At 47.1% G+C, this 16451-nt stretch overlaps 1 non-coding gene across 1 annotated transcript; it reads left to right on the top strand.

Moving 5' to 3' along the window:
* The first annotated feature begins 6159 nt into the window (after nucleotides 1–6159).
* LOC133058018 (U6 spliceosomal RNA) lies at nucleotides 6160–6266 on the top strand. The gene has a single exon (XR_009693144.1). It is a non-coding gene; the product is annotated as a U6 spliceosomal RNA (small nuclear RNA).
* The last annotated feature ends 10185 nt before the right edge of the window (nucleotides 6267–16451 follow it).

Raw genomic sequence — 16451 nt, 5'->3', positions numbered from 1 at the left:
GACTGTCTTCCCTGGCTGCGGAAATGTCTTTCCACCCTGGACTGAATGAGGAGGGCTGTCGCCCTGGTGACTGCCGATGGTCAGGGAGGATGTTGACACGAGGGGGTGAGCCTGACACACTACTCCATCACTTGGGCCAGGAAGCCCCTCTCCTTAGGTCTTTGTTGCCTGAGACTGTAAGGACCCCACCGCCTCTGCTCCCCTCCCTCGTCTCACATAGCCATGGCCAACCAACGGCCAAGTCTTTGCACCTGAAATTCTCCTCACTTGGAATGCCCCTCCCCCAAGCCCATCTGGTGCAAACCTAATTATCCCCCAATATACAAACCTCCCAGCTCAATCAGAGGTCCAGGACACTCTGCTGCTATGCCTACACTATGCTGTCAAGACTGGTTCTGGACTGGGGGCTCATACGGGGAAGGGCTGGGCCCTCAAGCCCCAGCACGGAGCTCAGCACAGCGTTCTGCAGGGGTCTTAGCCATGCTGATAAATGCTTCCTTTTCATTACTGTATAAGGTCCCACGACACCAGACCACTAATCTATATTCTCCAAAGTCAGCTGATCATGGATGTCATTTCCATTCTTCAGTTGTAACACATAATGCTGCCCAAAACATTTCTTTCCATGTATTCTTGTCTGTTCACTAGGGTTTCCTCTCAGCACAAAGTAACAGAGATATGAACAACAGTGGCTGGACACTGTCCCCCAAAGACATCAAGTCTTCATCCCTAGAGCCTATAAATATTCCCTTACTTGGTAAAAGGGTCTCAGCAGAAATGATCAAGTCAAGGATATTGAAATGAAGAAATTTTCCTGGATTATGTATGTGGACCCTAAATGTAGTCACATATATCTTTCTGAGTGGGAGCCAGGGGGAGATTACACACATATGCACACAGTTGGCAACATGTTGTTCGGTTGCTAAGTCGTGTCTGACTTTGCAACCCCGTGGACTGCAGCATGCCAGGCTTCTCTGTCCTTCACTATCTCCCTGGGTTTGCTCAAACTCCTGCCCATCGATGCCATCCAACCTTCTCATCCTCCACTGCCCCCTTCTCATCCTCCTCAGTCTTTCCCAGCATCAGGGTCTCCGAGGCAGAGATCAGAGTGATGCGATCACAGTCCAAGAAAGGCTGCTGCCCCCAGATGCTGGCAGCGGCCAGGGACAGATTCTCCCTTAAAGCTTCTGGAGGCAGGGAAGCCCTGCTGATTCCCCGACATGGCCCAGCGATGCTGAGTTCAAACTTCTGGCCTCCAGCACTGTGAAATAATACCCGAATGTGGCTTTAGTCCACCCCTGGCGATCCAGTACACAGCCACAGACAGAAGCTGGTGTGTCTCACACATCTGAGTCCAAGTACGGACTGGCTGTCCTGGCTGCTATGATATCTCCAAAGATAACCACGATTCAGGCTGACTCAGCAGTTTCTGCTCTCTCATCCCCAGGGTGCAACCCTAACTTCATGGTCCAACTTCATGGTTCATGGCACTGCAGCACCACATCTGATTTCTAAGCATCAGTCAAGAAAGGGCAAGGGGCACCCATGAGCTGTCATTTGAGAGAACTTTCTAGAAACTGACATGTAACACTTGCACTGCATCCCACTGGCCAGAACTTAGTCATGTAGCCTCCCTCACCATCTGGGAACTGGGAAGTGTAGCCTCTACTCCAGGTGACAAACTGACTAGTTGAAAATCAGGAGATGTAAGACGGAAATAACAGATCCTGGGGTTGGCAACAGCTCTCTTTTGGGGCTATTTCCTTGCACTTGTTTTCATTTTACAATACCATGCATTATTTGACTATTTAAAAAAAAAAGTTTGAGGTGAAAAATGAAACAAAAAATAAGGTTTAAAAAAGTTTTAAAAACATCACCATGCATTATTTGTAAATGCACAATGAAATGTTTGAAAGAAAAGGAAAATGAAGTTTTTTAAGTTTATAAAAATCACCATGTGTTATTAGTGTACTTTAAAAATGTTTGAAATGAAAAGGCGAGGGGAACTGGGGTGTAGCGACTCTGTGTCCAGGGCCTGGCCCTCCCAAGGGGGGCTGGTCTGGGTGTACCCACAGGAGCTGATTCTAGAAGAAAACAGACTGAACACCCAGGAGATATGATCTAACAGACTTCCTGGACCCCCACCCCAACCCCATCAAGGTGATTTTCATACCAAAGCCAGCAGCAGGCTCCACAGTGAGTGCCAGCTCAGAGTACGAGGAAAGGCAGGCATCTTCCAACAGGCTCTCTGAGCACTGTGTTGGGCTGCATAGTGGCCCCTCCCCAAATTCCTGTTTATCTGAAACCTCACATGTGACTTTATTTGGAAACAGTGTCTTTGTAGGTGTACTTGGTTAAGATTAAGGGGTAGGGGAGCCCTAAATCCAATACGACTGGTTCCTTGGAAGAACAGCAGGAACACAGAGATGCATACACAAAACCTCCCTGTGATGAGAAGGTAGAGACTGGAGTGATGCAGCTACAGGTCAAGGATCACAATGGACTGCTGGTACCATCACAGCTAGAAGAGGCAAGAAAGGACCTCCCTGCCGGCTTCAGAGGGAGAAGAGCCTTGCCCACGCCTTGGCTTCTGACTTTGAGCCTTCAGCACTGTGAGAGAATACATGTCTGTCACCTTAGGCCCCCCAGCTTGGGGCACTTTGAAAGCCTCTAACACACTGCTCGGAGCCTGAGACACATAGTGAAGAAAGTCAAGACCCTGTCCTCACTGCCCTCACTCCAGGAGAGAGGCACACCTGTATCGAAGCCCAGGAGGTTCTGCGGGTAAAGGGCAGAGACTCCCAACCAACTCTGTGGTTGGGAAAATCCCCAAGGTTTGGAAGGATGAGCTCTTCTTTGGAAGGACATTTTCCCAGCTGGTGGTCAAGCTGATGTCCTTCCCTGTTGTCTTACACCTTGACCCTGCTCCCTCCCCACATTTGCAGTTAAAGCGCCAGAAACCCTTGTCACTTTCTGGGTCACTGCACATCCCACGCTACTCTGTACCTCCCCAAGATTACAGCAATTGGGTTATGTCTGACTCTCTCTAGGCTATAAGGACCAGGTTTTCCTGATTTTTCAGTTATTCATATCACCTAGCAAAATGCCTGGCACCAGACAAGTGCCCAAAGACTGCTGAAGAAAATGAGTTTAAAAAACAAACTAAACAGGGCATAAGGGGTCTAGGAATGATGGAAATGTTCTATAATTGATTCACTGTGGTGATTGCACAAGTTTACTAAAAAGCATTTATTTATACACATAAAAACAGGTGAATTTTACAGTATGTCAATTATACCTCAATCAAGCTGTTTTTAAAAAACCTATTGAGGGACTTCCTTGGTGGTCCAGTGCCTCCCAATGCAGTGGGTCCAAGTTCGATTCCTGACCAGGGAACTAGATCCCACATGTCACAAACAAGACCTGATGTGGCCAAATAAATATTACTGCCCCCCGGCAAAGAAAACCCTTTTGCACTTGAATGGCTAACAAGGAAAAGACAGAGAGTACCCAGTGCAACTGGACCCTGAGCGCAAATCCACTCAGCCTTATGGGAAAGGGTGTGGCAATCAGTATCCGCTGACACTAAAAAATGTATACAACTTGTGGCCCAGCAATCCCATTCACAGGTGTATATCCAACAAAAGTGCATATATACGTGTCCACCGAAACATATGTGAAAGGTTCCCAGTGGCATTATTTATTCATAATGGCCCAAACCAGAAATTACCCAGATGCCCATCAACACTAGAGCAGACAAATGAACACGGGGACCACAGAACCTGAGAACAAATGTGTTCACACGGAAACACAACTACACACGACAGCGCAGAGAAAGCTCACAAAGGAGTCCATACTGTAGAGTGGCGCCAGCGTAAGTGACACACTGTGAGTCAGGGGAGCGCGGGCGGCACCGGGGGGCTCCTGAGGCCTCGGTCGCTGGCCTCGCTGATTCGTCCAGTTTGTGAGGACTCATCGACTGCACGAGGCGCTTTTCCATATACAGTTAAAAAACAAAACTCAAAGGACTGACTTGGTGATGCACAGGGAAGCCTGGTGTGCTGCAGTCCACGGGGTCCGGAAAAGACACGACTGAGCACCTGAACTGAACTGAGAGGACTGAATGGAGTCTTGCCTCTCGCCTCTCCATCGTCCCCTGACAGCCTCTCTTGGAAGTACAGCCCCAACTACTACGGCTTCTGACAGGGGGTTGAGCTGAAAGGAAGCGCGTTCACCAGAACTCTCAGGAGAAGACAAATCCAGCCCCTTTGGTGTCCAAAAATCATTCTGGGGACTCACAGGACGAAAAGCCACTCAGAACCAGCGAGCACCCTAATGGCCTCTGAGGTGGGCTGGACCATGTCACCAACCAGGTCCCCCACCCCAACCCCGCCCCCCACCCCCACCATCCACTGCATTTCTGGCCTCATCTCTCACTGATGCCAGAACCCCAGTGCGAGTCACCTGCCTCCCAGAGTCACCTGCTTCCGAGCCTTCGCGGGTCGATGCCATCACTGACTCCTCAGAGCCAGGTGTGGAGCATGTGACCCAGACCCACCAATCAGGGCCAGACATTCCCTGATTGGTGGGCATGTGATAAGCCTGGCCAATGAGAGCAAGCCTTGGGACTGTTGCTGAGCATGCTGGGGCAAAGGCTTCCGAAAGTCCCTCCAGAAGGAAGCCTGCCTAGGAGCTGGGAGGTGCTACCTCGTGTAGTGTCTGCAAAGGGAAGCTACCCCAAGGAGCAACAGCCATGTGATAGGGCCACAGCCACAGGGCCTGACCGCCTGCTTGGAACCCTGGGTCCAAGACTGCCTGACATGGAATCTAGACTGTTTGGTTATGTGGCAGAGTTTCCTTTTTTTCTTTTTCTGTGCCCTGCAACTGAAAGAAGGCAACAGTAAGAGTCCAGAAGAATAAGCACTTGGATTGGAGGGAGGGACGGATCCTATAGTCGGAGTGGGGGAGGGGAGCTACATAAAAGAGGGGAGATTTGTGCTGACTTGAGAGCAGGGAGCTTTAAACAGAAGGAATTTACTCACCGGTAAACCACACAGGAAATGAAAGCAGGTGGTGAACACCTCCATTTTAGATTTTATTTCTTTTGATTTTCTATAATAAAAATTTTCAACCACTGAAGCATAGTTTGATAAACTCATTATCTGGCTTCAACAAGTGTCAGCCGTTTTGTCTTATTTAACTTTTTTGTCCAGTGATTTCGAATGTTGCAGACATCCGTGACTAGAGGGAGAGCTTTCACAGCTGTGAATCCCTCCTCCAGGAGCTGACTTGTAGTCTGAACTCAGATGGCGTTCCTGTAGGACCTGTGTGTGCTCTTCAACTGACCTTAGGCTGCCTCTTGGCTTGCTGTTGGTGGCTACTGGTGCAACTTGTAATGTATGGGCCGTAGCTCTGCTGAAGAATGCATGTGACCTCTTACCATCACGTTGCCACCAGACCAGCAAGGAGCCAGAGAGCCAGTGGGTCCTCTTTGCTGAATCCTCTGGGGATAGAACCTAACCCATATGCAGTCATCAGAGCCGTGGAGAGCTGTATGGAATGCTGCTGTACTTCCTTTCTAAGACAGCTAGGTGCTGCGTGAGCAGTTTGTATTGTGAGTTTGGATGTCAGCCCTAAATCAAACCCACTGCTGTGGTCTTGTGTGACTTTTCACCTCTAACTAATTAGGCATGCATCTCTCTCTTTTTTCTTTTGGCTGGGTTTTCGTTGCTGTGCTCAGGCTTTCTCTAGTTGTGGTGATCAGGGCTACTCTTTAGTTGTGGCGTGCAGGCTTGACATGTTGTGGAGCACAGGCTCTAGGCAAGTGGGCTTCAGTAGTTGCACTTCTTGGGCTCTAGAGTGAGGGCTCAGTGGTTGTGGCACATAGGCTTAGTTGCCCTATGGCATATGGGATCTAGTTCCCAGAGCAGGGATTGAACCTGTGTCTGTGCACTGGCAGGCACTTAAACACTGGACCACCAGGGAAGTCTTGGGCATGCATCTCTTAAATGTAAGGATGTCCTACGCAACCAAAGTGTCATTATCACAAGTAGGACAATTTTAAATTCTGGAATACCACCTCACAACCAGTTTATTTTCAAGTTTCCACAACTGTTCCCAAAGTATTCATTATAGCTGCTGTTTAAAAATAAGGATCCAGTGCTCGCTTCGGCAGCACATATACTAAAATTGGAACGATACAGAGAAGATTAGCATGGCCCCTGCGCAAGGATGACACGCAAATTCGTGAAGCGTTCCATATTTTTAGCCAGGACATGGAAGCAACCTAGATGCCCATCAGCAGATGAATGGATAAGGAAGCTGTGGTACATATACACCATGGAATATTACTCAGCCATTAAAAAGAATTCATTTGAACCAGTCCTAATGAGATGGATGAAGCTGGAGCCCCTTATACAGAGTGAAGTAAGCCAGAAAGATAAAGAACATTACAGCATACTGACACATGTATATGGAATTTAGAAAGGTGATAACGATAACCCTATATGCAGAACAGAAAAAGAGACACAGAAATACAGAACAGACTTTTGAACTTTGTGGGAGAATGTGAGGGTGGGATATTTCAAAAGAACAGCATGTATACTATCTATGGTGAAACAGATCACCAGCCCAGGTGGGATGCACGAGACAAGTGCTCCGGCCTGGTGCACTGGGAAGACCCAGAGGAATCGGGTGGAGAGGGAGGTGGGAGGGGGGATCGGGATTGGGAATACATGTAAATCCATGGCTGATTCATATCAATGTATGACAAAACCCACTGGAAAAAAAAAAAATAAGGATCCAAAGGAATATTGGCAAAGATTCTCTGCTTGACCAAACTTTACTCAGGCTCCTCTGAGTCCTCTTTGGCCCCATCCTTGGGCGTGTCTTCCAAGAGTCTAGTTTTAGCAAGAATCCTGCCAGGTCAGTTTGGCCAGAATTTCCCACCCTTGATCACCCTGGTTATCTGACCAAACTTCTCATTCTCCGCTGAAGTGATGCCTGATCACCCCTGCCTGCCTTCAGCATAAATCTTGTTTAGCCAGAATACTTCTGTATCCCTGATGTTTCCTTAATAATTCTCCATCCACTGGCCCCCACCCTTGTGTTCCCATGACTTCCTCTTCATATTCTGAGTTGAGCCCAGTCTTATGATGAGGCCTCCTTCCCCCTGCTGCAATAGTTCCTGAGGAAAATCTGCTTTTACCACTTTAACTACTGGCAGGCTCTGGTTTTCTTTGATGTTGTGAGATTGGAGCGTTTTATGGACCAAACCCTAAATTGGTGTAAATTACTTCTGCTCACATTCCATTGTCCAGAGTACCGTCACACAGTCCCACTGGAAGGAGACTGGGAAATGTAATTTATCTGAGTGCCCATGAGGACACTTGGGAGGTGTCACTTTTATTGCAGGAAGAACAAATCACAGTGGTGAATATTAATGGTTATTGCTGGTCACTTCCCTAGTACCCATTGTCCCCCACCTAATATTACCCTGCTTTTTGTATCCTGAGGGAAATTGAGCCTGCCTTTGAGTACAGCTGGGAGAAGGAACAAGGTGTTCAGGTTCCACCTGTGAGGTTGGCAGTTAGAAGCCATTACAGGTTCCTATGTAGACAAATGACATAAGTAAATGTCACTTATAAATGATAAATGTGTGAAAGTAATTTAAAAAAAATTTTATTTATCTACTTATTTTTTTGCTATTCTCGGTCTTGGTTGCTGCACAGGCTTCTCGCTAGTTGTAGCCTTTGCCATGGCTTCTCTTGTTGCAGAGGATGGACTCTAGGTGCACAGACTTCAGTAGTTGTGACAGTGATTTTTTTTTAAGGAACTAATCAAGATTCATGCATAAAATGTCTGTTCAATCTGAGGCAGCTTATCTTCATCTCATGCAAACAGGCTACCCCAGAAGAGAGATTTTGTGCCTTCCCCCACCCCGACCCCAGCTGAGTCAGGTGACCTTTCACACCAGCTCGAGGGTCAGGTGTGTGAATCAGAAATGATTCAGTGGATGAAGAGGTTCAAGGAGGGGAGGGAGAAAGTATTTCTGATGACCTCTGGCACATGACTTCCCCTCCCCATCCCCCAAGATGTGGTTGCCTGAGATCTAACAGGCAAGACAGCTGTCTTGGGTAAGACCTGCTTTACAGAGGGTTGTCTTCAAGTTTCTCCGACAGAGGAAAATGGTAAAAGACTGTTACTGTTCACAAGCACCTACTGCTACTTTCTGGAAAACTCTCCTCCCCAGCCCTGTTAACAACCATCTTAGTCACTTGCCTTCCTCTGGCCAATGGATGAGATGAGTTAAAGAAAAAAAGATTCACTCTGACTCTTGTTAAAGAGTGGTAAGGCAGGCTTTATTCAAGAGGGGTTCTCGGGATAAGTGGGGGGTTTGCAATGGGAGAGAGAGGTTGGACTGATTGAGTGGAAAAGTGGACATTTATAACCGAGGAGCAGGGTGGAGTCACTGGATGGAAAATTAATCAAAGGAAACAGGAGTACCGAAGGATTCTGTGTGTGTGTGTGTCCTCAGTTGCTCAGTCATGTCCAACTCTTTGGGACCCCATGGACTGTAGCCCACCAGGCTCCTCTGTCCACGGAATTTTCCAGGCAAGAATACTGGAGTGGGTTGCCATTCCCTACTTCAGGGGACTTTCCCGACCCAGGGATTGAACCCTTATTTCTTGTGTCTCCTGCATTGGCAGTCAGATTCTTTACCACTAGCACTACCTGGGAAGCCCACAGGAGGTTTCTGATTAAACAAGATTTTTGTTGGAGCCAGGTCATGGAGATCGCACATCACCTGGGGTATGGTGGAGGATGAAGAACTTGATTAGATGTGGAGGGTAGTCAGATATGGAGGATGGGGAATTCTGGCTAAACTGACTTACGCAAGATTCTTGCTACAATTGGACAATGCAGAGATGAACATGGAAGTCCAAAAATCAAAACCTAGTAGAAAAAGAACTCAGAGGAATCTGAGCAGAATTTGGTTAAGGGGAGAATCTTTGTCAGATGTGAGCAAATGTGACATGCATCACTTCCCAGCAGAAGCTCTACTGGTTGACACACAACTAGCAACAGTTCTCTCTTTTTCCCTCCACTGTACCAGGGACTGTGCCCCGCACAGGCACTGCTCCTTCAGACTAGGCACTGAGTGTAGGTGATGTAGATCCAGCTCCCAGGTGATTCATGATGGACTCAGAGTGTAGGGAAGGAAGAAATCTTGGTTGGTAGAAACCAACAGTGGTTTGGGGCTTATTTGCTTCTGCAGCAGAGCCCAGCCCTTCCTGACCTAGACAGAAATCTTCATTTCCATCCCAGTGGTGCCTCCTCAACAGGACAAGCCTTCTGTCGACTGCTGTGACCACCTTCCTGAGGCTGAGACAGAACCTGTTTCCCTGCAGTCTCTGCCTTGGCCCCAGCTCCAGCCCTGGCCATGAATAGGGCCCAGCTGTTCCCTCCCATGGGATTGTCCTGCAATGATGTATAGACGAAGGAACCTCTGCATGGTCCACACCCTCTGTCTGCTTTCGGGAAGAGCTCCCACTTCATCTGGCAAGCTCTTCTGGCACACAGTCCAGGACTTAATGACTGTTTCAGAGCTTTTATTTATATTTGATATCTAAAAAAATTAACACATATGAGTTTTTTTAAAAAAACTGCAAAACCAAGATTAATAAATGTTTAATTAAATGCCTATAAAATATAGCATTATTGTCAATTTTCTCGTCATTAAATCTCATATTCATAAAACTTTCAGGACAGTGAAAAACATGTGGCTTAGATTTTCTCACATTGCCAGAATTCCTCATAAAGTAAGATGAAAGATGTTTCCTTAGAAATCACAGTCAAAAAAAAAAAAAAAAGAAAGAAAGAAATCACAGTCAGTCATAGGTTGATTGGACCACTTGTGCCAAATGATTTAGGAAGCAAAACCATAAAAATCCTTTCAAATTTTATTTTGCAGCAAAGGGTTATATGTTCTGCAATATGTGGGTGACTTTTACATATTTAATAGCGGATGTGGAGCAAATGTCCAAAGGGAAAGCCTTGAAAGAAAGTCTTTTGTTTGTTTACTGCAGCACTTGTCCTCACAGTAATGTGTTGCTGGACCTCATGTTCTCACACGACTATATAACACCAAAATTTCTTGTCATTTCTTAAGAACTGAGGATTGAGTACAAAAATCTTGCCTAAGTTAAAAGGGTGAATAAGTTTACAGTGGTAAATGAAAACCGTTTTCCAAGTGAAGGAAGGTAACAGTCCATGGTGCCCTGGAGGGAAAAGAGCAGGTGTGAAAGGAAAGCGGGTCCCGAGGCTCAGACCTTCCCGGACATCGTCAGGCCAGCAGGAGAGAAGTAGTGATTGGCTCAGGACTCTTGCCAGCCTCTAGAGAAATCCTGGAATAAGAGGCTTTAGAAAAAAAGAAAGAAGGAAAATTATTTACTTGGTTACACTGGGTCTTTATTGCAGCATGTGGGATCTAGTTCCCCAATCAGGAATCTATCCCAGGCCTCCTGCATTGGGAGCGCAGAGTCTTAGCCACTGGACAACAAAGGAAGTCCCTGGGATCGGCAGTTCTGACATATTAATCCTCTACACAGGTAGAGAGATTTGAGATCTCACAGATTCTCATCCAGCCAACGATATTTCTTCCAGAAACATGTTTTCATTTCAGCCACGAAATGACGGAATCACATGTAACTAGGGGCTTAAACTAAAGATCTACAGAAGGTGTTAAACGTATACCAAGGGGGGCTTCCCTGGTGGCTCACTGGTAAAGAATCCACCTGCCAATGCAAGAGACATGAGTTCGATCCCTCATCCGGGAAGATCCCGCATGCTGCCAAGCAACTAAGCCTGTGGACCACAACTACTAAGCCTGTGGTCCAGAGCCTGTGGGCTGCAACTACTGAAGCCTGAGAAGCCTAGAGCCAGTGCTCCACAACAAGAGAAGCCACTGCAGTGAGAAGCCTGAGCACCAAAACTGGAGAGCAGCCTCCTCTTGCCACAACTAGAAAAAAGCCTGCGTGCAGCAACAAAGACCCAGCCCAGCCAAAAACAAACAAACAAAAGATATACCAGGGGAAGTGTTGAATACAACGTCAAAATCAGCAGTAAGTTCTACAGTCTCAGATACAAGTTTCAAGGACAAATTTATTTTCGAAGACTTATTCCAGTTTCAGGAGCCTGGCAAAGGTGTGTGGCAAATTTATCCTGAATGAACTTACACAGCAAGTGCTATGCATCTGCTCACAGTCTATTTAGAAACGTTTGTGGAGAGGCCAGTCCTGCTGGTCCACCCACATCTGCTGGAAGATGGATTGTGAGGCTGGGGTGCAGCCCACTCCCCACCACATACTTGTGTCCGGAGGAGTGAGGGTCGTGATCTCCATCGTGCCTGGGGCCAGGGCCCTGATCTCCCTCTGCATCCAGTCCATGATGCCGATGTACACGGTGGTCCCACCAGACAGCTCAGTGCAGGCAGATAGGTCCTTCTAGACTTGTATGTTACCCTTAGTGATGGAGCTGAAGGCATCCTGTGGATGCCACAGGACACCACACTCAGGAGGGAGGGCTGGGAGAGCGCCTCTGGACACAAACCTGCTCCTCGTGAGCACCTGACTGTCGGGTAGCTTGCAGCTTTTCTGGGGAGGAGGACAGGATGCTTACTGCCCTGTCCCTCTATGCGCCTGGCTCTGGGTCCCTTGTAGCCCAGCCTCTCCTCAGCTAAGGCCTCCCTCTCCTGCCCCATCCACTGACTCACCGTGGTGGCCTGGCTGGCAGGTTATGCCTCTAAGTGCCCGGAGCGAAGTGAAAGTCACATGACAGGGAAGTCATGTGGGCTGAGGAAGCACTGAAGACCTGGTTTTGCAGTGGGGGTGGGTTCAGTCTCTCAGTCAGGAAGACCCCCTGGAGAGCAGAGCAGGGAGGGGATGAGCATGAACAAGAATAGCAGAGGGAAAGCCACAGAGGCCATGGAAGCCAGTGGTGGAGGGGTGGGGTGTATGTGTGGAAGGAACAGGCAGGAAATGTGTGGGGACAAGTGCACTGGGACTAGCATGTAGGACAGAGGGTCTGCCTTTGGGGCCAGCAGGTTTCTATAGATACACTTTGTGGAGGCATACTCTACTGATGCTGAAGCTGATAATTTGGCCATACAATGCAAAGAGCTGACTCATTGGAAAAGACCCTGATGCTGGACAAGACTGAATGCAGGAGGAGAAGGATGAGATGGTTGGATGACATCACCAACTGAATGGACATGAGTTTGAGCAAATTCAGGGTGATTGTGAATGACAAGGAAGTCTGGCATGCTGTAATCCATCGGGTCACAAAGAGTCAGACTTGACTTGGCGACTGAAGAGCAACAACTACTCTACATAAAGGCTTCCCTGGTGGCCCAGTGGTTAAAAAAAAAAAAAAAAAAAACCTGCCTGCCAATTCAGGAGCCACAAGAGACTCGGGTTCCATCAGTGGGTTGGGAAGACATCCTGGAGAAGGAAATGGCAACCCACTCCAGTATTCCTGCCTGGGAAATTCCATGGACAGAGGAGCCTAGAGGGCTACAGTCCATGGGGTTGCAAAGAGTCCAACATGACTGACCGACTAAACCACAGCAAACAATAACTCTACGTAAAATACAGTATTACCATTGTGTGGACTGCTGTCATGCTATATGATGTGATAGAACTTTTGCATCTTTGTGAAAAATTCCTTCTTGTCCCTTTGCAGGCCTCCCTGACCTGCCTCCTGTCACCATGGATTAGTTTTCCAGGGAATCCCCACAAAGGGAATCACACAGTCTGTAGTCTCCTTCTCTCTTCTGGCTGCACCTCATGGCTTGTAGGATTTTAATTCCCTGACCAGGGATCGTTAAGGGGAAAAGGGAGGTTAAAAAAAAGTCAAGTGCTTATCTCTCCATGATGAGATAATGACAAAGATCTGTTTAATTTTTTCTTCTGGTTTGTATGAATTGTTTATAATATGTAAATATTAATCATCATGAAAGATAATGAAGCCTTTTTTTTTCCCCCCATGGGGGGCTGCGTATTAAAAAGGAGAAAATCCAGAGGATGAAGGAAAGGACACAAAGATGGAAACTTCCAAGTTTCCCTTATCTAGTAACCAGGCCCCTGGCCTCTGCAGCCTCCCCCGGCTGAACAAGCTGCCATCCTCCTCCACTTGCGGAAAAACTGAAGCTTTGTTTGTTCATTCCTGATAGCCAGAGATATGAGGGTGGGGAGACAGCTGCACAACAGCTTCCTCTGGTGGCCTTTCCACTCTCTGACTCCATGGAAAAGTCATCCTCCACCTGGAATCCATGTGGCTGCTAATCTTAGCGCCCATTTTTCAGATGAGGAAACTTTAGCTGAGAGAGGAGCCTTCAGCTCTCTGGCTGAGGTCATTTCTGTGGAGGAAGCTAGGTACAGACCCTGGTCAAAATGACTGACAGTCAAGTCCCTCTGTTTTTGTTTCAATAGTCATTTGAAGAAGTCTGTGTTTTCTAGTTTACCACCCTGCTGAAAACCTTCTATAAAACTTGAGCAAAGATGCTTTTCTTTCCTTAAAAAAATGTTGAAGGGCAATGTCTTAGGATTGAGTGTCTTGATTCATATTCTCTGTGCCCTTGAATGTGGTCAGTGACATGATGCAGGCAAACTGAGCATCCATCATGTGCAGGCTCTGCAAGCTATTATCAAGCTCAGAAATAGACTAACCAAAACTTCATTAGAGTAAAACTGACCATAACCTTTAGATTCTGGTTCTGCTCCTTTCTTGCTCATTACCCATAGATGTGTGTCAAGACATTGAGAGAAAAAAAAAAAAAGACACACACACACAAAAAGACACCACCAAACACAGCAACTTAATACACAGTTTTATTATTATCTCTCAATTTTTTTGTGGCTTGAGTTTGCTCAGCTGATTGGTTCTCATTTGGGGTCTCTCATATAGTTGAAGTCAGGTCGTGACTGGGGCTGCAGTCACTAGTGGGTCATCTGGGCTGGATGTCCATCGTGGCTCTCTCCCATGGCCTAAACCCCAAGGATAAAGAAGGAGGGGGAAATAAGGCATCAGCCTATGAGGGATTTCAAAAGAGCTTGGAGAATGGAAAGTGGATGGATAAGTGGTATCTGATATAACAGAGCAAAGGAAACTGAAAACTACGTGCCTGCAATGAGGAGAAACTGATGAGAAACTGGCAATTTCATTGCCAAATCCTGGAAGCACTATATATGGGAGCTAGCTCATACTGACTCAGCAGAGACAATTTTTAAATTATCAGGAATATTGTCCCTGTGTGGTGCTATTGCCCACCTCCTTTCCATCAGCGGTGGAGGTAATTCTGAGGTCACCCTCAGACATTCCTCGAGTACCACACTTGTGCCAGACACTGTGCTGGGTACTGGGAAACAGTGATCAACAGAAGAGACAAGAACTTGCCTGCAGGGTCTGGGATGGGAATATTTATAAAATGACCATACACACAAATACACAATTAGCAATCATGATAAGCCTGAGGACGGAAAAGTGCATGAATTTTTTTTCTTTGAGAAGATGAGTGGTTTAGGAAAGGCTTAAAAATGACAATTGCACTGAGATGTAGTTTAAATAGGAGTTGATGGAGGAGAGGGCAGCAGGAGGGAACCTGTCCCCAGAGGCAGAAACAGCATATGCAAAGGCCCTGTATTTCAGGGATAGGGGAACAGGCTGGTGGGAAAGAACAATAAGAAGTAAGCAGGGGAGAACACCCAGGCCCCTGTGATGATGGAAACCCAGTCCACACTGACTTCAGGGATGGAGGGAAGGAATTCAGTGTTACATATTCAGGATCCTCTAGTTATTCTTACTGCATCAACTGGAGAGGTAGCCCACTGCGGCTCGAGCATCTTCCGCGCTCCCATTGGCTCAGATGCAGAAGACACCAACCTTATGGCATGCAGATAACATATAGTATGCAGATGACACCACCCTTATGGCAGAAAGTGAAGAACTAAAGAGCCTCCTGATGAAAGTGAAAGAGGAGAGTAAAAAAGTTGGCTTAAAACTCAACATTCAGAAAACTAAGATCATGGCATCTGGTCCCATCACTTCATGGCAAATAGATGGGGAAACAGGCAGAAACAGTAGAAACAGTAACAGCCTTTATTTTGGGGGGCTCCAAAATCACTGCAGATGGTGACTGCAGCCATGAAATTAAAAGACGCTTGCTCCTTGGAAGAAAAACTATGACCAACCTAGACAGCATATTAAAAAGCAAAGACATTACTTTGCCAACAAAGGTCCATCTAGTCAAAGCTATAGTTTTTCCAGTAGTCGTGTATGGATGTGAGAGCTGGATTAGAAAGAAAACTGAGCGCCGAAGAATTGATTCTTTTGAACTGTGGTGTTGGAGAAGATTCTTGAGAGTCCTTTGGACTGCAAGGAGATCCAACCAGTCCATCCTAAAGGAGATCAGTCCTAGGTGTTCATTGAAATGACTGATGCTGAAGCTGAAACTCCAATACTTTGGCCACCTGATGCGAAGAACTGACTCCTTGGATAAGACCCTGATGCTGGGAAAGATTGAGGGCAGGAGGAGAAGGGGACAACAGAGGATGAGATGGTTGGATGGCATCACCAACTCCATGGACAAGAGTTTGAGCAGACTCTGGGAGTTGGGGATGGACAGGGAAGCCTGGCGTGCTGCAGTCCACGGGGTTGCAAAGAGTCGGATATGACTGAGCCACTGAACTGAACTGAATTGATTGGCTCAAAGGCCTGCCCTTGGAGAGAGAATCATGGATCTAAGAGGGATGAGTGGCCCTGATTGGTCAGATCCAGTCACTTGGACCGTGGAATGCTGGGTGGAGCCAATGCAGACCCAAACCAGGAGGTGAGATGCGTCAGAGTTTGGTCAGTGCAGAGGCAGTGGGCGAACCCAAAGCACCCTAGAAGGGGATTCAGTTTTGTATGCGAATATGTCTGTGGGCTCACCAGCCTTGTTGCTCACAGAGGTAAGACCCTGTAAAGCTGTCAGGCAAAGGAAATGACTCCATATCAGAAAGCATTTTATACTTAATTTATAGTTCATAAATAGAGATGCTTGTATTCCACACTGTAAATTAGGAGGTTGGACTGTGAGGACCGGCTGCTTCTAGCTGGCTGTGCTGCCTCTCGTGAGCGATTTCAAGCCTCACACTAGTTAAAAAGTCAAAGCAGAACTGGAGCTAGGGCATGGTATAGGGCCTGACTTAGTGCAGACCATGCTGCCAGGCCACCTGGATTGAAGTTTTTGTTCAGATTGTTTGTTATTTTGTTGTTTAGTCGCTCAGTTGTGTCCTTCTTTTGAGAATCCATGGACTCTAGCCCACTAGGCTCCGCTGTCCACGGGATTTCCCAGGCAAGAATACAGGAGTGGGCAGCCATTTCCTTCACCAGGGGACCTTCCAGACCCAGGG

The sequence above is a fragment of the Dama dama genome, chromosome 5, assembly GCF_033118175.1.
Source record: "Dama dama isolate Ldn47 chromosome 5, ASM3311817v1, whole genome shotgun sequence".
Lineage (NCBI taxonomy): Eukaryota > Metazoa > Chordata > Mammalia > Artiodactyla > Cervidae > Dama > Dama dama.
This window is presented reverse-complemented; position numbering and strand designations above follow the sequence as displayed.